The sequence below is a fragment of the Phocoena phocoena genome, chromosome 6 (assembly GCF_963924675.1).
Source record: "Phocoena phocoena chromosome 6, mPhoPho1.1, whole genome shotgun sequence".
NCBI lineage: Eukaryota > Metazoa > Chordata > Mammalia > Artiodactyla > Phocoenidae > Phocoena > Phocoena phocoena.
Genome location: NC_089224.1, coordinates 63,503,819 through 63,526,407, shown reverse-complemented (window position 1 = coordinate 63,526,407; position 22,589 = coordinate 63,503,819). Strand labels below are relative to the sequence as shown.

Sequence of the window (22,589 nt, the reverse complement as noted above, 5' to 3'; positions counted from 1 at the left end):
TTAGGGTATCTGCTGTGTTCTGCTTTCTGTACAGGACCCCATGTAATACCACCAAGGTTCTCTCTTGTGCCCTCACTTAACTTCACTGGTTTGGGAGCTCACCAAGCTCTGACTCTCTTCTGTTAAGTCTCTTACTTTTCATAGGCTTCCTATGTGATTATCTCTCCTTACCTCTGGAATCCTTGTTCCTTTTCCCATCCCTCCTCATACTTTAGGCGTGAATACTTACATTGTACTCTTTTGGGCTCACAGTGCTACACACCTCTCATAACTCTGGAAAAAAATGGTGGTTATTGTGCTTGGAGTAATGTTTTGTCAGGAAACAGTAATATGTCATTTATTCATTTATTCATTCACTTGGCAGTTGTGAGGTTATTGAGTACCTTCTTTGTGCCCAAGAATGGCCTAGAGGTTGAGAGTACAGGGTTGAAAATCCAGACCAAACAGAATCTGTATAGTTTTGTTATTGGTCTTCAGGTGTGTATGTGTCTTATGTGTCAAATAAGCAGACTGGAGGGGAGAGGCTGCCTTCCACAGGCAGCTGAATTCACACAGTTACGGCTTTCTTCCCATCTCCTCTGGAGCTGCACAGCCTCACAGTGATCTTGAGAGACCAGCAAGACTTGGGATCCTGTCCAACCCAAGTGTAGCAGTGTATTTGCAGAATAACTGCTATCTGAAGTCACATGGGAGGACCAGTTTCCTGAGGAAGCGTATTCAGGGTGTCACATGTTTCCTAGGATGATCCAATGACAATTTCATGTAATTTTTTTTGGGGGGGAGGGAGGGTCAGCCCATTAAATAGGTAACTAAATATGATTTTATTTTAAAATCTTTTAAGTATTTTCATAAGTCAAAATGCATTCTTGTCAAACTAGGAATTCTGAATTTTGGTTGAGAAAAGGAAGCTGAGACATAGTGTAAATGTACGTTGATAGTTTTCAGTACTGTCTCAGCTCAGTTGACCTTTCCCTTGATCAGCAATTAAATTCTGACAGCAATTTCCAACTTAAAAAGTCTGCATGGCCGAGTACGCCACAAAGGAAGGTAGGGGAAGTTCCAGCCATGGGTTCATTTCTGTTAAATGGAGCATTTTTATGGATCTCATTAAAGATCATGTTTACAAAAAAAATTTTAGGGGGGATTATTTTGCCATAAAAAAAACTTGAAAGTAGTTCCGCCTTCCCTCTCCTACTCTGTATGAGCCTGAGCAAAACCAAATGTGGTGAGCTAGGGAAGCAAAAAGGGGGCTAGTTATGCTCTGGAGAGTCTTGATATTACCCAGACAGGTCTTACGCATTTAGATCTCTGTCAGGGGTTGGGATGGAGCGGGTTGGAGCTTTTGTCCTGGTGACTGATGTGCTCGATTGACCAACAACATCCAACCACATCAGGCCCAGGCTTGGCCATGGATTTCACTACCCCCTGCAGGCTTATCCAGAGTCCTCCTAAATTGACTGGAAGCATAGAATTGCTGTCTTTTGTGAGGCCAATCTGCCTTTCCGCTGCACTCAGTGGCTCATCATTTTCCCTGCGAAAGAAGGAAAGTCCCGTTTCTTTTTTCTGCCCCTCAGGAAAGGCACAGCTTTTATTCTGTCTTCAGTTCCTTGCAGCAGCCAACTATGCAGGCTTAGAAAGAAAAATGAAACCGTAAAGGAGAGTGGAGTCTGCTGGAGTATTTACGCCCACATTTAATGCCTGACTTGGGTTAGAATAAATCAAAAGACAAAGGTGTTTTATTTTCTGATAAAAATTTCTCTCTTACTTTCCTGGGCCGGGGGGGAAGGATGGTGGGATGGGGTAGGAATATCCAGCAGGAGTGTGTACAGTGTGGTTCAGAGCTTAATAAATATGAGACACAGTCTGGAAACAGAAGTTATACATCTCTCCTAGGCCTCTAACAGAATTTGTGAAACGTCAAACAGGCCTTGAAATATCCCAGATAGGACTCACATGAACTTCTGATGTAGGTTACTACCCGTGACTGAACCAGTGGTCAGTACCAGATGCTGTATGAACACTTCATGTGCATCTCATATAATCTTTACAACAATCCTATGGGGTAGATTTTGCATCATTGTAAGATGAAGAAAATGAAGTTCTGAGCAATCAAATAACTTGTCAGTATCACACAGCTGGTAAGTGACTGAGCTGGGATTGCTGCCTTCTTCAAATCCTCTTGGTTTCCCCAGTGAGGATCTCATAATCCTATTGAAAGCAATGCCAAGATAATCTTGAGTAGACTGGATACAAGCATCCAGCTACACATCCCTAAAACCAAATGATGCTTAGCATTGGTGAGTAGAATGCCTCCAACAGTGGGCTGGAGGAAGCAAGGAATATATATGTGAGGACGGTTTATGATAGAATTAAAAAATAGGCAGGGCTTGGGAAGAGGGTCTTGCTTAGTGTCCCTTCATACCTGTGGTCCCAGGCTTCTTTTGAAGAGGAGAGCAGCTAGTTTTCATTTTCCTGAAACCTCAAGGTCCTAGGGAGGCAGGGGTCTGACAATACAGTGGTTCGCGTGTGAAATGCTGAGACTCAGGTGTGTGTAAGGTGTGTGTTGTGTGGGCAAGGGCACTAATGCTGGTTGGAATCCTTTCCCTCCAGAGCACCCAGCAAACCTCAGAGAAGAAGGCTTCTTGGCCAAAATCTTTCTCTAAGGAGGGAGAGAGATCAGTAGCCAGCAGTAGACGATGCCAAGATACAGGTTGGGAAACCCAGCTTCATATGCTCACTGATTTTGCAAACCCGGAAAATGATGTCATGTATGATATGGATCAGCAAACAGACAAAGAGTGAACTCTGGGAATAACCACAAGACCTAGGCAAAGGCTGAGGGTATTCGAGAAATTACTTTGAATCAAGTGTCAGAGTTAGACTTGAAAGAGTAGGCTGTTCAGCAGTGAACTATGTGCTCAATTTGAGTGAGGGTCTCTGCTTTTTTGCTTTTCAAAATGTGGTTCATGTTGTTGGCATCGACGGGAAGCTTCTTGGAAAGGCAGAATTTCAGGTCCCACCCCAGATTTACTGAAGTAGGGTCTGCATTTTCAAAAGACCCCCAGGGTGGTTTGTATGCACAGTGAAGTTTGAGAACCACTGTGCTAAAACATACTAGATATAGTACAGGGTATCAGGTACTGGTCAGTGATCTCAGTCTTGCCTACACATTCGAATCACTTGGGCAGCCCCACCCCAGACCAATTAAATCAGATTCTTTTGGAGTAGGGCCCAAGTATTGACATTTAAAAAAAGTTCCGTAACATACAGCTAGATGGTGGGTGCCCCATATGAAAATGGGAATGTTGCTTTACTGATTGGAGTTCTGAAAGAATTGGCCTCTGGAGTGGTGCTACTTAACGTGTTTGTCAGTGATGTAGAAAGGTATAAGATATACTGATTCCATCTGCCCATGATCGGGAATTGCGGAAGACTGCAAGCTAACATCCTGAAACCCATCAGGACTAAAACGTTCAGTGACTGTGACAAGAGGGAAGAAAGTGTGGACAAGTATAAGAGTCCTGCTACGTCTCAGAGGGCCTCCATCCTCCCACATCAGAAAAGTATCCAAAGGTTAGAGTGAATTGCAAGTGAGTGATGATTCGGCGATGGAGGGAGGGGCGTGATTTAAAAGGCAGAGAAAAATCAGAACATGTGAAATGCAGGGAGCAAGAAACCGTGATGTAAACTTCCCCTGGTACTTGATGTGGTTAGGACCTTGTATAATATTGTCCAAGTTAGGATGCTAGCACTGAAGTGCAACTATGATGAACTTTGGATACTTTCAGAGATACTAAGGCCTGAAGTAAAGTAAAAAAGGTTGATGTTATTTAGTACGTTGAATAAAAGACTAAGGGGAAAACAACATTTTTTAAATATAAAATAGTGCTTTTGTTTGAAAGATGGTGATTAGCCGAGCTCTTTTACCAGAAGGAGATTAGAATGGAGAATAGATACTAGGAAGAACTTGGTGATGTAAAATGTGAGGAGACTGTGAAAAAGGGTATGAGGAAAAGAAACTTTTATGTGCTAATGTTGCTTTGCGGCCTGAGAGGCAAAAATGGATCTTAATAATATACCTGGAGAGTGAGGACGCTACCAAAGGGTAAATAAGAGGTTCCTGCTCTCTCCGTATTGGGAGTAAGATAATTGTCCTGGAATTCTGCAAATTGACATTGACGAAGTGGGTGTTTCTTGAGTTTGCTTAAACACCCTGAACCAACTTTGTTTGTACACATCCAGTCTTAGCTGTCTAGGATTATAGGAAACCTTATTTATTCTGAGAAAGGGCATCTACAAATTACCACAACAAATTATCAGATGGAAAACATATAAGCATTATCTTTAAGATTGTGAACAAGACAAGGGTGCCCTCTATCACCATTTTTATTCAACATTATTTTAGAGTTCCCAACCAACATGTAAGGTAAGAGAAGTTAAATATATGTAAACACTAGAAGGGAAGAGACAAAGCTACAGTTCACAGATAATATGGATAACTAGGGTTTATTAGAAAACCCCAACGAATCTATAAATAATTGGAATTACTCAGAACTTGGTGATGTTGCTGGATATAAAAAAATTAATTTAGTAAAACCAATCATTTCTACACACCAACTACAATTGAAAATTAGTTGTAAAAGGATAGCATTTACAAGAGCATCAAAAAAATCTTAAATACCAGAGTTTCATTTCCAGTAATGGCTGACTAGAATATTTTAAACCAATCCTCAGAGAAAAGCTGGACAAAATACAAAAATAAATGTTTGAAGGTGCAGAGAGCTATGTAGGCAGTGATAATTTTCAGATTCAAGATCTGGAGTAAGAGGGAAGCCTCAGGAAAAGTGAATTCAGCATTTGGGGGTTGCTTTTCATTTTGAGGCAACCACAGATTCTGAAAACAAAAGCAATAGCTGAGAGATCCAGAAGCTGACCAGAGCTGTTAGCAGTTTTACAGAGCTGGAGGAATGAGTAGAGTTCAGGGCCCATCAAGAAGAGGATGCCTTGTTAAACATCCCAAGCTTTTTTTTTTTTTTTTTTTTTTTCCCTTTTTTGCGGTACACGGGCCTCTCACTGTTGTGGCCTCTCCCGTTGGGGAGCACAGGCTCCGGACGCGCAGGCTCAGCGGCCATGGCTCACGGGCCCAGCCGCTCCGCGGCATGTGGGATCTTCCCGGGCAGGGGCACGAACCCGTGTCCCCTGCATCGGCAGGCGGACTCTCAACCACTGCGCCACCAGGGAAGCCCCAACATCCCAAGCTTTTTGTTAGGACCCTACAAAGCTACACTCTAGGAGTAAAAGTGAACCAGAGCTAGACAAGTCCAAATAGGACTGAAGCTCAAATCAGCTTAATCCTGATTCGACCTTAACTGTATGTAAAATTAACTGCAAATTAAATCCTCTCTGGAGGATAATAATATCCAGAGCAGCGTATTACCTCGACAGTTTTTCCTAAAAAATGTCCTCCATGCTATCAAAAATAATTGGATATATAAAAAGACAAGACTTGACTGAAAAATAAGATAAAAAATTATAATAAGGACAGACCCTAAAGGGAGGTCCAGATATTTAAGTTATCAAATATAGACTTTAAAATAACTATGATTAGTACATTAAAATAGTTAAAAGAAAACATAGAGACTGTTGGCAAGAATGAGAAACTTAAAAAATATCAAATGGATATTATAAATGGAAAAGTGAAGTACTAAAGTTAAGGACTCAATGGGTGGATTTAACTTCAGATTAGACACATCAAACAAGAGAAAGAAAGTGGTAGATCAGAAAAAAATACCCATATTGAAGGATGAAATGGAAGCAGATGTACAATTTTAGAAGAACATAAGGTATATATATGTGACAGAGTGAAAATGTCCAAGAAGAGTTGACGAGAGAAAGTGACAGAAGCAGTAGTTGGTGAAGGGTAGTGGCTGAGAATTTTCCAAAACAGACCAAAGACTTCAAGCCACAGGCTCAAGAAATGCTATAATTTTTCCGAAACGGACAAATAAGCAGATCTGGGCACATTATTTCCTCCTGTCTCCTTGCTTCTGGTGTTTCTTTTAGATCAGCTGTCAGTCTTCCTATTGCTCCTGTGAAGGTCCTACATTTCTTTTTCTCTGACTTGCTCTACCCAATAGATGGTTATTGGCAGAGGGATAGAAAATGGACCACTTGAATAGGATAGAGAGACCAGAAATGGACCCATGAATATAAGGATATCTGTTATAATTATTTGGGAGAGTGGAAGAAAAAGGATGTATTTTTAATACACGATGCTGAGATAATTGATTATACATTTGGAAGATACATGAAATTTGATTCCTACCTAACATGATACTCAAAAATTAATTTCAGGTACACTAAATAGACCCTAAAAGGCAAGACTATTTGAAATTAATGTAGGAGAATGTCATTGTGACATTAGGGTAGAGGATTACTTAAATAAGACACAAAAGAATAACTCTAAAGGGAAATACTGATTATAATAGTTTATAATAAAATTAAAAAGTCCTTCTTTGAGATATTACAAATTGTGTGAATACATTATTCAGAATATATGAACTCCAACTAATGAATAAGAAAGAGAAATAACCTAATTGGAAAATGGACAGATGAAATAAATAGTAATTTTACAAAATCAGTTTCACATGACTGATGGATAAATGGTCAATTTTATTACAGTCAGGGAAATGCAAATTGAAATTGCAATGAGCTACCATTTCATAATCAGCTGTTGAACAATACCAAGTGTTAACTAGGATATGGAGGTATAGGAATTCTCATCACTGCTGTTAGGAGTAGAAATGGGTATATCCATTTTGGAAATGTGTTTGGCAGTGTTGAGCCATGAGCATGCCCTGTGATCTATGAATTACATGACCAGGTATATACCTTAGAGAAAATCCTGCATATGTGCACCAGGAGGCATATACAGAAATTTTCATAATGGTGTTTTTTATGGGCAGAGGTAGTATAACATATATGTTTATATACGTTAAACACATAAATAAAATATAGATTAATATAAAAATAACCTACTGGTTTATTGTGATGGGTGATAGTTAATCTTAATGTGTCAACTTGACTGTACCATGGGGTGCCCAGATTGAACATTTTTTCTAGGTGTTTCTGTGAGAGTGTTTCTGGATGAGTTTACCATTTTAATTGGTGGACTCAGTAGATTATACTCCCCAGTGTGGATGGGCATTATCCAATCTATTGAAGGCCTAAATAGAACAAAAGGCAGAGGAAGGACGAATTCACCACTTTTGCTCCCTGCTTGCCTGTTTGAGCTGGGGCATCTGTCTTCTGCCTTTGGACTGGGGCTTACACCATCAGCTCCCCTGGTTCTCAGGCCTTCAAACTTGGGCTGGAATTATACTTCCAGCTTCCCTGCATCTCTGGCTTGCAGAGGGCAGGTCATGGAACTGTTCAGCCTCCACAATAGTATGAGCCAATTTCCACGTGTGCGTGTGTGTGTGTGTATAACAGTAATAATCTATTTATAACAGAGCCGATAGGATATATTTTGGTTCTGTTTTTCTGGAAAACCCCAATGGATTTATCAAAAGAAAGACACATACAGCGGAACACTATACAGCAGTGAATATGAAAAAATTTACGTGCACCAACAGTGATCAATCTCACAAATACAGTATTGAATTAAAAAGAGCAAGTCAGGGCTTCCCTGGTGGCGCAGTGGTTGAGAGTCCGCCTGCCGATGCAGGGGACACGGGTTCGTGCCCCGGTCCGGGAAGATCCCACATGCCGCAGAGCGGCTGGGCCCGTGAACCATGGCCGCTGAGCGTGCGCATCCGGAGCCTGTGCTCCGCAACGGGAGAGGCCGCAGCGGTGAGAGGCCCGTGTACCGCAAAAAAAAAAAAAAAAAAAAAAAGCAAGTCATAAAAGAATAATATATTGGTTTAACTCCATGATTGTAAACTTCAAATATAGACATTAAACTATATAGTGTTTCAGGAAAGCTATCAATACATAGGCAGTAAGCACTATAAATTACCAACACAGTTACCTCTAACGAGGAAGGAATGGGCTCTAATCCATGATGTATATAAGTGGCTTCTGGGGTGTGGTGGTATTTTGTTTCTTGAAACCGATGGTGGGTGTTAATTAAAGAAAAATACCACATCAACTTCTCTCCCCTGTGTGGGGCTGGATGGCGTTGCCCGGTGCGTCTGTAGTCACCACATCCTGGCGAAGGATGTGCATTGTGAGTGAGCTAAGTACATGAAGCCAATTTTGGCCAAATCTCCATTTGCAGATCTCCTTTTCGAAACTATCAACTCATATTCATTTGTAAGCAAACCTAACCCATCATGTTTCAAATCATCTGTGATCAGATTGTCAAAATATGGTTTTTGGTACAGCTACTTGTTTTCACAAGGTCTTTGGAGACTATTTGTGACACTGTTTAAAATTGTTCTCCTTCTGTCCTGCCTTACAAATTCTGAAACGTTTGGGCTGATTCAGTTCTTCTAAGCTGAAGGCCTCCATGCAAGGTCAAGTTAAGGTTTTCTCTCTATTTTGATTCCATGAACATTAAGGTTTCACCCTCCCACACTGCTGTATTGTTGTTGTTCTCCCTAGTCCAGAGGAGGAGCTTTCCGTTTGGCTGTAGAAGCCCAGGTCACCTTCAACCCAGAGCTTTGGAGAACTTTCCTTGAAGGAACAGCTTGGTATCACAGAGTGGCTTTCAGTTCAAAGGTGACACTGTATTCCTGATCTTTCTCCTGCATCATCCTTTGTTTGTACAGGCTACTGGTGGAGAGCAGGAGGGGTGTATGCGTGATTCCATGGGGGAGGCTGGATTCTCACAATGACTCAGTTCTCCTTAGCATTTGTTTACGCCTGCGTACTCCCAATCTTTAATCCTTACAAACCTTTCCCCACCTTAGTAAAATATAGTGGATTTCAGCCTTTCTCTTGCTCCTGGTGCTTTGCAGCTGGGATGTACCTTGAACAAAATATGCCCCCCTCACCAGTCTGGCGAGGAGAGATGGTGGAATTACAGGGCCCTTGGGTGAGGGGAGGGTGAGGGTAAGGAGTGGAAGGAGGGAGGTTTGTTTGTGTTTCTCAAAGAGCTGCATGTGACACCAGGCTGCCTGCCTTTGCTGGTTTGAAGTCCCTGGCAATAGCCTTTGCCTATTTCCTTGTGAGTATTCATGCATTATCATGAGGTCTTTTATTAAGCTGGCATAGTGGCTGCTCAGTTTTCCAGTAAGGAAGCAGACATTGCCTCATGGCCTTAGGCACTTCTGGGGGTAAAAGAATGTAAACTGCTAAAGCCCTGCCCCTTCATGTCCCCACCTCCGACTCCATTATGGGCTGAAAATAGGAACTAAAAAACAACTAAAACACTCTGAATTGTTACAAAAGGAGAGCGCAGCCCCAGCTGACAGTGATGCGGGCTTTATGGGAGGAGAAGGTCTGCATGAGGAAAGAGAGAAAAGAAAGAGGGGACACTCAAGTGAGCCAGGGGAACAGTATATGTGGCTTTTTGAGGCTTTGTGCTAGTATATACTTCTGGATTCACTTGGGTCTCTTTATTGACTTCGACTGTGTGTAGAAGATCCTGTCTAAGTACGTATCAAGTACTTTAACCCCTCTCTGATTGGAAATGTGTGAATGCATCAGTATAGAGGGGTGTGTATATTTGGCCGGGGTGGGAGAGCAGTAATTCAACAGTCCAGCAACAGAATGCAAGGGAGTGGGATGGAGTGGAGCGTGGGCCGCTGAAAAGCTGTCACCCCAGGCCGAGCCCTGGGTGCCTCCTCTCTCCCCCTGCCCAAGGGGCTTCTTTGCCAGGACCTCCAGAGGGGGGTCCAGAGGGTGGAGAGCCTGTGACAGCTAAATCACTGGATGCCTGCCTACCGGGGAAGACCCTAATGTTGGCCTGGGCCCGCTTCTGTTTTATAGCCTGATAGATTTGGGCTCTCCCTTTCCCTCTTCAGAGGCCTACAATCTGCACCAAATGTTTCACATTACTCAGTGTGAAAAACCTCCTATTCTTTCAGATTTTTTACAAGTTCATACATCCGTGGAAACCCGATATTCCATATTTCATTCTGCTTCGTGGATGTCATTGTGAGGGATGCGGGTTCACATGCAACAGGCCTCTTTTGGCTTTGATCAGCTTGACCGCAACTAATTGTAAATGGAGAACAAATGAAAGAAATATTTACAAATTTCATGGGAATTCAGGCAGGGCCTAAGCCTTCCCTAATGCTTCCATTCACAGTAAATGTTTATGGAATACTTTGACTCTACTGTGTACTTCAGTATTTATATAGTATTAGGTTTTAGCTTGTTCTGGAGGGATCCAAAGAGTTAGTAAACCGACCTTCCCCTTCTCCCTGCTTTACCCCCTTCCCTTCTGCAAACTTCCATTCTTTTGCATCGCAAAATCTGCTGCTGCCTAAGGAAAACCAACTCAGATTCCAAAGCTACAGCTGTAAGAAGGGGTAGGAGAGAAAGGGGGGGGAGAGAGAGACAGAGAGCAGGGGGAGAGAAAGGACCGTAAAATTTAAAACAAATTTTGAGTTGTACAGTCGAGTTGGGAAAAGTCAAATGAAATGGTTTGAGATTTGTTCAAAATAAAGTTATAAATTTTTGGAGCCAGGTTAAGCAGCTGTTGGGTCAGGCAGGCTAAGGCCTAAAAGGCAGCACCGACTAAGAGCTGAATATTGTGCACTCAATCAGCAGTTGCCTGGATACAAAGAAACATCCATAGCCCTGTAAGAGGATTTCTGATTTAGGACTTTCCATTTCTAAGCCTACTTTTCCAGAAGAATTTTTGTTCACTCAGGAAGCAAAATAACCTTTGTGATTTCTCCCTGGAGGTAATAGAGACGAGTCACGCTTATGGCTAGGAAGGGGTTGGCCGACCACCCCCCTCCAGCTTCCCCGCCTCATGGCATAAGCTGGAAGTCCTATCAGACCCTAGCTTCTTCCAACTGCTGTCATGAGCTGCTGACACTTCCCAGGGCAGCTTAGACAAGTGATGGTCCAGATACTGAAGATCAGACGGGAGGTGACTTCTTTCCAGAGAGTCCTTTGGTTACCACCTTGGACGGCAAGTGCTTCTGAGGTTGGCCAGTCAGTGCTCCAACAAGTGCTCTTTTAACCAGGAGTATTTCACATCTGTACCTGCTGTACCCTAGGCCCGTTCCACGCTAGGAGTTGGAAAAGGCTAGATTCTGTTGTTTGTGGACCCTGGCTTAACCTGCTGTTCTCCACCTTCCCACCCAGGCGTGAAAGACATGATTTAGGGATCACACAAAGGAGAGGGTGAATGGCCGCAACAACCCCGAAACAACCCAAAAGTCTAATGAGAGAGGTGTTTGCAAAGGAGGTGGTCGTAAGACAGGATAGACGGCTTGCGATAGAGGAGAGGTGGCAGAGAAGAGGGATGGGGCGTTGGAGAAGGAGGTCAACTCCAAAGCTAAGAAAAAGTGGGGATGGGACCCCAGAAAAGAGTGTTCAGAGCATTTTATTACACATTTGCTATAGAAAATAATATTTTAACTTTTACTCATTGTTCTCCTTCCAGTGCTCTCCTCTTGCCTCTGGAGCTGCACTTCTCATTCCCAGGAGTCCTCCTTTAAAAAAATGTGTTTTTCAAACAATAGCTTCCAATCACAGTGTGCTCTTACAGCCCCCCTGCATCGGCAGGCGGACTCTCAACCACTGAGCCACCAGGGAAGCCCATAGCGTGCTTACTCTTAAATGTAAGTGAACAATAGTAACAAACAGTTTTCATTTTTAAAGATTATTTGCAAAAAGCTAAATGGACAGAGCTGGAATGGTGGGGTTTCTTAGCCGCACAGCAGAGCACAGAGCTGGCTGGAAGTGAACCAACTGACCACATGCAAACAGCTTGACCTTGCATGTAGTCAGTTAGTGGGGGACATTGGTCTTGGTGGGTAAGGTACTGCTCTGTAGCCTCAAAGGGCAAGATAGTATGGTGTTTAAGGACTTTAATTTTGGAACCAGACTAGCAAGGTCAAATCTTGTCTCTGCCGCTAATAAGCTGTGTGATGGGCAAGTTTCTCAACTGCTGTCTACCTCAGATTCCTCATCTAGAAAATGGGGCAAATAATAGTGCCTATGTCACAGCATTGTTCTGAGAACTGAATGAGTCAATGTACATAAGATGTTTAGAGTAGCACCTAGCACATAATACATGGTGCATCAATATTGGCTGTTTTATTATCTCAGGAGGCAAGAGGTATTTTCTTTATCAGAGAATTAAATTCTCACTGCCATCTTAGCAACAGAAGTGTTTATGCAACTTAGATTTCTTTGCTCTTTTAGAAAGATACTCTACTTTAGGGCCTTTCTGGGACTAACAATCTTATCAATTTACGTTTAGTACTCAGGAGTGACTGCTGTGTTTTCATGTTTTAGTTATTTCTTATGGGTTCTTATTCAATACTATATGTATTTTAAATCATATATGTATTTTTAAAATGTATCTTCCCCTTAAGAATCGAGAGGAGAAAATCCACCTGCAGTGCATTTGTGGAAGAATGCTCAATTAGAAAGATCTTTAAACTTGCCCTTAGCGCCTTAGACCAGTTTTCTTCAGTGTGCCTTAAGCAAGAAAATGGTCGTTTTTCCTAATCATCTGTTTTAAAGATGGTGATTATAATCTTTCAATGGTCAGATAGTGAATGAATTGTTCAGAAATGAAATTAGAGTGTGTGTTAATCAGTATTAATGAACGGGAGCAGAAGGAGGGAGGTGGTGGACAGCTGTAAAGAAGTGTTGTCTACCTTTCCTATTAAGGACTTGTCTGGACGTCCACGAACAAGGGACAGAAGACATTTATTCTACCTGAAATTTGAGCTATGAAAATTGTCCTGTGTCTAAACATTCTTAATGCCTCCAGCATTTTTTCTAAACTGCAGTTTAAAGAAGAACAAGAAAGCAAGTAGTTTGCAAATGGTGCCTCTGAACAAATGGCCAACATTCCAGATGGGGTTTTGTGGGGCTCCACCCACATTAAGCTGACCGAAATGGGGGTGACCCAAGGACAGTAGATCCTTTTGTTGTATTGTTTTGATGCAGAGCAAGTGACATTCCTCAGGCCCCTTTTCATGTAGCGGTCCACCACAACATACGTTGCTACTCTTCTTACCTGTGGGACTGGCTTGTATCAACTCCAGCACTTTTAGGCTTATCTGATGGCAAATGAAAACTGATACTGGTGGGCAGCGTTATGACTACTTGCTTACTGGACAACCATTCACCTCTGTTTCCAAGTCCTTTGAGCAGTTTCAGTTTAACCCTGAAAAATTGTTTACGAGCAATGATATATACCCATATATCCAAGAATATATTTATACAGGAAAAATAGGCACCTATGTTCTCTTCATATGATATATATTACACATTCATGCTGGGATTAGACATTGTATCATGATGATGGGTGCATATGGGTTTGTTTGTACACCTGTTTATGTGGTGTGATGTGACTCTGTTTGTATAGGTGCATGTCTATGTGGGTATAGATACATGCAGACACTCTGAAAACAGTGCTTCTGTGGCTATAGAGTGAACAAAGCCCCAAACCCATTGATTATGTGAATATTGCTCATATAATACACAAATCCTAAAGCACTGCTAAATGTCAGAATTGTGGGAAAAGGGAGATGGTCTTAGAATGTCTTCTACAGCATTCCGTGCGACATTGTGATTTAATTATCCTGGAATGTAGCACAAGAGGTTTGCACTTCTTACCCGCTTGAGCACTGAGAAAATTATAGGCTCAACCAAATTACAGTGAAACAAAATCTGTTGAAAATGAACAATCTATTTTATGAATTATGCCACAATATATTCAATAATTAATACATGCTAATACACGCGTTCAATATATTCAACTTTTCAACTGCAAATATTTTCTAGAATGCCTTTATGTAGTTACATCCACTGTCTGTGGAAACTGAATTTTAGCTTTAGCCTTGGGTAAATTTCAAACAATGACAGTTCACTGGAAGTGACTCCAGATGCCATTGAACATAGAAATTGAAAACTGGCAGCTAGCATGCCAGATTTTGCCAACAATTGGGTTTTGTTTGGCCGCTTGGTATCTGTATGTGTGTGTGTGTGTGTGTGTGTGTGTAAACATTTTTTCGAGGTATAATTGTGACACAATAAACTGCACGTATTTAAAGTGTACAATTTGATATTTCACAGGTATATACCTGTGAAACCATCTTTACAATCAAGATAATTAACATATTCTTCACCACGGAAAGTTTTCTCATTGCCCTTTGTAATCCCTCCTTCCTGTCCTTAGCCCCTGCAGGCAATCACTGATCTACTTTCTGTCACTATAGATTAGTATGAGTTTTCTGAACTACGAATTTCTGAATGGAATCATACTGTATGTACTCCTTTTATGTCTGGCTTCTTTCACTCAGCATAATTATTTTGAGATTCATCCAAAAATCAAAATAATTACAAAGGTTTTCTCCGATGTTTACTTGTAGAAGTTTTATAATTTAGGTTTTACATTAGGGTCTACGTCTATGTTAAGTCAATTTTTGAACATGATCTATGTTCTGTATCTATGGTTCCATAGATGGAAGTTCATTTTTTTTTCATATGAATACTGAATTATCCCAGCACATACTGTTTGTTGGAAAGACTATTCTTTATTCACTGCATTGCTGTGACACTCTCAAGCTGGGGCAGTTGTAGGGCTTACCTCATTTTCCATTTCTCAGAGGTCAGTGTCCCTCATTGACTGATGTCCAATGTCCATTGTTTCATATATTTAGTCTATTTTTGTTTATTTCAAGTGGGAAGGTAAGTTTGATCCCTGCTCCTCCATCTTGGTGAGAAGTAGAAGTCCCATGCTTAGAGTATTTTTGAAATTTTAAAATGTGTTTCCAATAGATAAAAATTAGGAAATACCGTATTCAATCTAGATTTCTGGCTTCTCATGGAAAATCTGCAGATTCGGCAAAATGAGATACCCACTCCACGTGGCATCAGTCGATTGCACAGTTCCCTCTTTCTTTGTGGCAGGAGCTTCCTAGCTTCTCGCAGTCCCCATCTTGCTTGCTTCGCTCACTTCTTTTTTTTTTTTTTTTTTTTTTTGCGGTACGCGGGCCTCTCATTGTTGTGGCCTCTCCCGTTGCGGAGCACAGGCTCCGGACATGCAGGCTCAGCGGCCAAGGCTCACGGGCCTAGTTGCTCCGCAGCATGTGGGATCTTCGCGGACCGGGGTACGAACCCGTGTCCCCTGCATCGGCAGGCAGACTCTCAACCACTGCGCCACCAGGGAAGCCCTTGCTTCACTCATTTAACTTACCTACTCGACCCCCTTAGGCCTGATCAGTCCAAGTCTTTCATTTCATTCAGGAGGAAAGGGAGAGAGGCAAAGTGAGATGGTATTAGAATCTGGGTTACCTGGCTCCAAATCCAATGATATTTCCACTGAGACTGAACAGTCATATTGTATTACTGGTATGGAGATAAGCAAACTGAAGGTCTCATGAATTGCTGACAGGTTTAGATGCTCAGTGCCTATCACTCACACTCTTCTTACATCTTGATATTTATCTGTGAAGTTTATTATAATTTATCTGTTGCAGTATTTGGAAGCAAATTATGTAGCAGGGATTTAACTGTTAATTTTTTTTTAAAGAATTGCTTATTCAACAAAACCATCTTTTGAGGATTATCATTTTTCCGTATTAAATAAATTGCCCGCACACCTATCAGAATGACCAAAATCTGGAACACTGACGACACCAAATGCTGATGCGGTTGTGGAGCAGTAAGAACTCTCATTCATTGCTGGTGGGAATGCAAAATGGTGCAGCCACTTTGGAAGACAGTTGGCAGTTTCTTACAAAACTAAAGTACTCTTACCATTTGATCCAGGAATCATGCTCCTTGGTATTTACCCAAAGGACTTGAAAACTTATTTTCCCCTCCAAAACCTGCACATGAATGTTTATAGAAGCTTTATGTATAATGACCGAAACTTGGAAGCAACCACGATATTATCTTCAGTAGGCGAATAAATAAACTGTGGCACATTCGGACAATGGAATATCATTCATTGCTAAAAAGAAGTGGGCTGTTAAGCCACGAAAAGACATGGAGGAAGCTTAAGTGCATATTTCTGAAGTGAAAGAAGCCAATCTGAAAAGATTACATAATGAATGATTCTAACTATATGACGTTCTTACCCCCAAACTATGGAGTCAGTAAAAAGCTGAGCGGTTGTCTGAGGCTGCGGGGAGGGAGAGATGAATAGCCAGAGCACAGAGGAACTTTAGGTCAGTGAAAATACTTTGTGTAAAATACCATAACGATAGATACACGTTGTTACACATTTGTCCAAACCCATAGAATGTACGACACCAAGAGTGAACTGTAACGTAAACTATGGACTCTGGGTTATAACGATATGTGAATGTAGGTTCATCAGTGGTAACAAAGGTACCACTCTGGTGGGGGATGCTGATAAATGGGGAGGCTGTATATGTGAGGGAGCAGGGGTATATGGGAAATCTCTGTACCTTCCATTCAGTTTTGCTGTGAACCTTAAACTGCTCTAAAAAGTAAAGTCTTAATAAAAATAAATAAATTGCTGGCATCATTTATGTTGAGTGTCGCAAGCTCTGAGTTCCCACCATAAGATAATACTGAAATGACAACAACGTAGAGAATATGTTTATGGTATTTCTCATCTATTCATAACGTTTTTTAGATTATTGAAGGTGTTTACGTATATGTATATACATGGAGAAATTCAATCTGTTAGCCTGGGAAATGACCTAATAACGAGTTATATTTACCCATCCCGTCTCAATTGATTAGTCAAAGTATTATTAAACTGTTGTGCAAAATATAGGAATAAAGGTCAAGAAACAAATCACAAAACCACTAAGGATCATGTGAAGTCACACTTTCTTAGTAGACATGTTGTAAAAATGCCTACGATGCATTTTTGGAAACAAGTCCAACATCTTACAAAAATCTGTCTCTTTACTGTCAGATGTTAGATGCGATGGAAAAATAAACTACATAGAACAATTTATAACTTTTGATTTCGTATTCTGGCTTAAAATATAGACCCTGTAGAAAAAGAACTGAAGGCATAATACGGAATTATATTGGTATTATTTTACTGACTTACCACAGATGACTATTTCTGATTTAGAAACAAAAAGGAACTGTCAAACTCTCTTATGATTTCCATGTGTTGGATTATATTAGATACCTAACAGAAACTTGTTTTACCTGCTTGCAAGAGCTTTTAAAACTGCCTGTGTGACAAAGAATACCATTCCAAAAGCAAAGTGGGAACATGCTTTTACTAAGATAGCAGATAATAGCAAAGCTTGGGCTTCTGGGGAATATGTCCCCTTCCAGCCCAGCAGCTGGAGAGCTGCCCTTGACCGACAGAACGGAGCAAAGAAGCTCAGGATGTGGGTTTCTGCTTTTCAGAGCTGACAGTATTGCGATGTAGGATACTTTATATGTTGATAAGTTCTCAGAGAGTAAATTCTGCTCTTCTAACAGGTTTTCAAAAGAGTGTTGTTTAAAACCACCGAGAGCTTTTTCTGTTTCTTTCAAGCTTACCTCTCTTCATTCCTATTTTCTCTCTCTTCCTCTCTTTGCCTTTTCCCCTCCTCCTCTGCACCTTCTTAGGACTTACTTCTTTCTGGATTCGAGCATGTCTATGTTAGTCTCTTCTTGAGAATCCTCACTTAACCGCACCTCTCCACACATATCTTTCTCCCCCTTAGCATGTCTCTTTAGAAGGCTTAAACAGAACATTCACACCCACTGTGTCTCCTCAAATCCAGCAGTGTGACCAGTTTCTGTCCCCAGTTCCCTTCCAAAGCTTCCATTCTGGCTAATATCTCCTGTGGTCTGTTCATGGAGAGAAAGATTGATCAGACTGAATTTTTTAGCCATCTCATGCCTCCTTGGGCAGAGTTTGTTTCTCTTCTTTCTAAGCCAATTTGACTACTGGAGACATTTTTTTCACTTTATTTTCTTCTCACTTCATTTTTCTTACATTTTCTCCACCTTCTCTCTCCTGACTCTTCATTAACCTGATCATCGACTCCTTTTGGCTCTATACTCAACATCGATTTCCTCCCAGATCGTATCTCCTCTTATTGCATTTCCTACATTTTAATAGACAATCTGTAATTTAAGGTTTTGTTTTGACCCCAGAGCTTGGAAATATGCTGATAAGTTTTCGATAGTCTGGGTTTCTTTCACCATCTTCCTTCACTCACCATCACTCTTGGTTTTCCTTTATTAAAACAAAAAATGTTATTGTCACCACTGGAGAGAGCATTTACTCAAAGTTGATTTTTTCTCCCGAAGACATCTTTCTTTTCACACATAGTTGTGCACATCTCTTTCCTTGCTGCGACTCCTGGAGACCATTCGTGATGAGATGTTTATTTTGTGTTTGTGGCTCTTTATCATTTTCCTCCCAGTCATCCTTCCCTATCTCCATTCTAAGCCTAACTTTGACTTCCTTGCCTTGAGGAAGGTTGTAGATGGGTCTGAAGATGAGGTGCTTGAAATGGCTCCCTGGCCCTCCTTCAGCTGCTGGCTTTTGCTTTTCTGGAGAGGGTAGGCGAGTAGAAGGTCGGGGAGATGGAATGTCATGGAGAGAGAGTCTCCTCCTGGCCTGGGGAGGAGACAGAGGGTCATGGTCCATGGCTCCCATGAAAGCTGGTGACCTGTGACCCACTCTCACGTGCCTTAAGGGAAGGACAAGGCTGGGACTAGGGTGAAGCAAGTGAGGCAACTGACTCAGGCATAAAATTTGAGAGGACTCTAAAAAAAACTCAGTAATCAAGGTAATTATACTTTATTGCAATATTTTAAAAAGTAAAAATTAATGCAAAAAATTCATGATGAACAAATATCAATATTTTAAATAAAGACAGGATGTGGAAGGGGTGGAACTCCAGAGGATGGTAGCTGGTGTATCCCAGGCATTGTTGCCCCCAGGGAGCTTAGCAATGATTCCCAGGCTCTAAGGGCACCGATGTAGTGGAGTCCCTTGATTTCTAGGAATCCTGGGGGTTTGGGCAGGAGCCATCCCAACAACAACCACTACGGAGAGATGGACAGAGGGGGCATCCGTAAAAATTTTTTGATGTCGAAAAACCCCTGGAGACCTTTGCGTAGCCATGGGTAGGAGCCCAGATAATGGTAGAAATGGGGCCTTGCTTTTGGATAGATTTTTTATTTCAAATAAATAGAAATAAGGCACTTACTGCACTCACAGTTTTACTGTTTCAAATTCATACTGAGTACACGGCCTCCATCTGGAGCTTTGTCACTATCTTGAGTGAGGAATGGGAAGCTGAGATTCTTTATTTTCTCTCCCCAGTTCTGTATTGCCTTCCCTTCCCTATCACAAAGTCCACTCCTGTTATTAACCTGTGACTCACTGACCTGGCTTTCATACGTTTAAAGATCTGGAAAGAGTGTATAAAAAACCAAAGACATCCTCTGCTTCTTGCTTTCACATCCTTAAGATCTGACCTCTTTATTTCAAGTCTCAGAATCGGCACCTTAATATGGGTTCTGCAAGGCAGCTTGACTTGACGGAACGGTCATGGGCCCCATGAATGCTAGGCCTGACTCTGCTCTGAAAGAGCTGTGTGAATGTGGATAAGTGAGTAACTTTCACTCTCTGACCCTCAGTTTCCTTATCTGTGCAGAGGGGCTTAAACTAGATGAGCTCTAAGGTTTCTCTCTGGCCCAACGTTCCATGCATTCTAAGGATGATTTTATTTGTCACCGAAATGCGGATTTCCTGCCAGTTCACTTATGATCACTTTAAAACAGCCCAGCTCTGATCTTACTTCTCACCCTGTACTTTGGCATTGTAGTTTCCATTTTCGAAATCTGTTGGCCTTTAGTTGTCATCTGTGTTAAAATCAGATTCTTCACTCTTGGTTTCAAGATGCCAGCTTATCAAACGAAAATCTCTAACAAGATCTTTGCTCTGCTTGAATGTAAACTTTGCTGAATGATAAAGCAGAAAAAGAAACCATAAGACTTTGGGCCAACCATAAACTAGTTTCCTCGTCTGTGAAATAAAGAGGTTTTATTAGATGCTCTTTTAAGCCCTTTTCAGTTTTAAAATTCTAAATTACTTCAAGAAGCATGATGTTCTTAGATTCTGAATAAGTTTGATATCTTTTTTGTCCCAATCATCCGCTTTTAGAGTATTCCAAGTTTCTTCTCCCATCGATTACCTACAGATTTACATAGAAGTATCAGCTTCTTAGCTCTTGCGTGGCCCACCAAACTTATGTAACTTGGTGTTTGACGAACACTGCTGTTCTATAAAGAGGTTGGGGAGTTCCCCTAATCCATATTATTTTAAACATTTAAAAATCTGAAAAACTTTTTTTTTTTTTTTTTTTTTTTTAAGTGTAAAGTGGTCTTTCTAGCCACTACAGAAAAGAAAGCTGTGTATGTTCTCTACTTCATTTGCTAAAAGAACTGCATAGGCTTTATCATTCTAATGCTTGGGGACTGTGAGATTTGGTCTCTGAATCCTTGTTTTAAAGACAATGGTGGAGGTCTCCTTGCTTCCTGGTGTGGTTTCACTGCCAGGTTTTGTGAGTACTTCTGGGTAACTGACCCAGCTCTGTACTCTCTGGGGCTGCTGAAGGGGCCATTGGGGAAAGCAGGTACCTCCCGTTGAGTCATGGCTGTGTTGCTCTGTCCCACAGGACTTCAAGAATTTCTTTCTCTTAAGTGGTAGCATATCAGTTATACGGAAATGCACTTTAGGAAACAGTCTTCAGGAGGGTGCAGATAAGTTCCTACCGTCTTAACAGATCATCCCCAACTCACCCTTCAAGTCCCACTTCAGTGTGATAAGGCTAAAAATTGAGCTCTGGCGCCGACATTCAGGGACAGAGTCAACGTTCCAGAGGCTCTGCACCTATGTACACATTCTGTGATAACGTGTGGACTTCTGTATTGAGTGAGGCTGAATTCAGAGAGATGACAGAGCTTATTAAAGTGGATAAAGTAAAAATTGTAACTTACGGTGGTAAAAATACTGGCTTTAATACTACAGAATGCATAGAGGAAAAATGGCTTTTTAGCGCCGTCTTCTGTCATTAAGCAGCACTTTTTGAAGTGCAACAAAAAGAGACTTTAGAAAACATTATTCTAGAAATGCAGGAGTGACTACACTGTGCTGCATGGATTGGGGGATGTCAGCAGAGAGAAGCTTATAATTCTGTGACCTCTTACGTCATTTTCATTATGCAGCATGAAGAAACTTAACTTTTTATGACAAGTCAAAATTGTTGCCAAAGAACAGTGTTTAATAAACTCATTCTAAAACTCAATGTGACTAATAATAGGTGGCACTGTTAAGCTAGCAATATAGAGATATTAGATAAGCATTTTCTTAGCTTTAGATAAAGGGTACCATGTTCATTGTAGGGAAGTTGGAAAAATATATCATTTCAGTAAAGTCATGTCAGTTTTATCAGTTGTAACTTTTGCAGTTAATAAAAAGCATTAGCAAGAGGTTATAGCAAATTCTGGATAAATTTTACTTAGAAAATCCATTCTTTAAAGTAATACAGAATCAGTGGTAACATTGGTATGAGAAACCTACTAAGAAATAAAACTCTGTTAGGAAAAAGTAGATAATCTTCAGACAGAGTTCCCAGCCAAAACAAAGCAACAAAATCAAACCACAAAACCCTGTTCCCAATAAGATAAAATAGTCCCATTTGACATTAAATCATTTCTTGAACTGGCTATATTGATCAAGATTCATACATTTAAAAATAACCTTACATCCTAATATGTGTTTGACTTTTAATTTAAAAATCTTATTAAATGTAAAATAAAAGGGATGGTGGTATGGAGACTCTTGAAGTCTTCGAGTTGAAACTTTCAGTGCTTGGATCCATTTTGGTGAATAGGAAGAGAGCAAGTTGGAGTGAGATTATATGTTTTCTTAATCCTTCTTACGGTTTTAGTAGCTATCTCTTCTGTAATGTTTTCTGCTGCCTTCTCTTTTGAAATACTGCCATGCCTTGAAGATATGATGGGTTCGGTTCCAGACCACTGCAATAAAGTGAATATTGCAGTAAAGTGAGTCATTTTTCTCAGTGCATACAAAAGTTATGTTAACACTATATATATCTATATATTCTTTTTCAGATTCTTTTCCCATATAGGCTGTTACAAAATATTGAGTAGAGTTCCCTGTGCTACATAGTAGGTGCTTGTTGATTATCTATTTTATATATAGTAGTGTGTATATGTTACTCCCAAATTCCTAATTTATCCCTCCCCTCAACAGTTCCCCTTTGGTAACCATAAGTTTGTTTTCTGTATCTGTTTTCTGTTTTGTAAATAAGTTCATTTGTATCATTTTTTTTTAGATTCCACATATAAGTGATATCGTATGATATTTGTCTTTGACTTCACTTAGTATGATAATCTCTAGGTCCATCCATGTTGCTGTAGATGGCATCATTTCATTCTTTTTTATGGCTGATTAGTATTCCATTGTATATATGCAC

At 40.8% G+C, this 22,589-nt stretch overlaps 1 pseudogene; it reads left to right on the top strand.

The window, feature by feature from the left end:
* The first annotated feature begins 3,412 nt into the window (after positions 1-3,412).
* LOC136125053 (transcription initiation factor IIA subunit 2 pseudogene) lies at positions 3,413-21,165 on the top strand (annotated as a pseudogene).
* Positions 21,166-22,589: the final 1,424 nt, after the last annotated feature.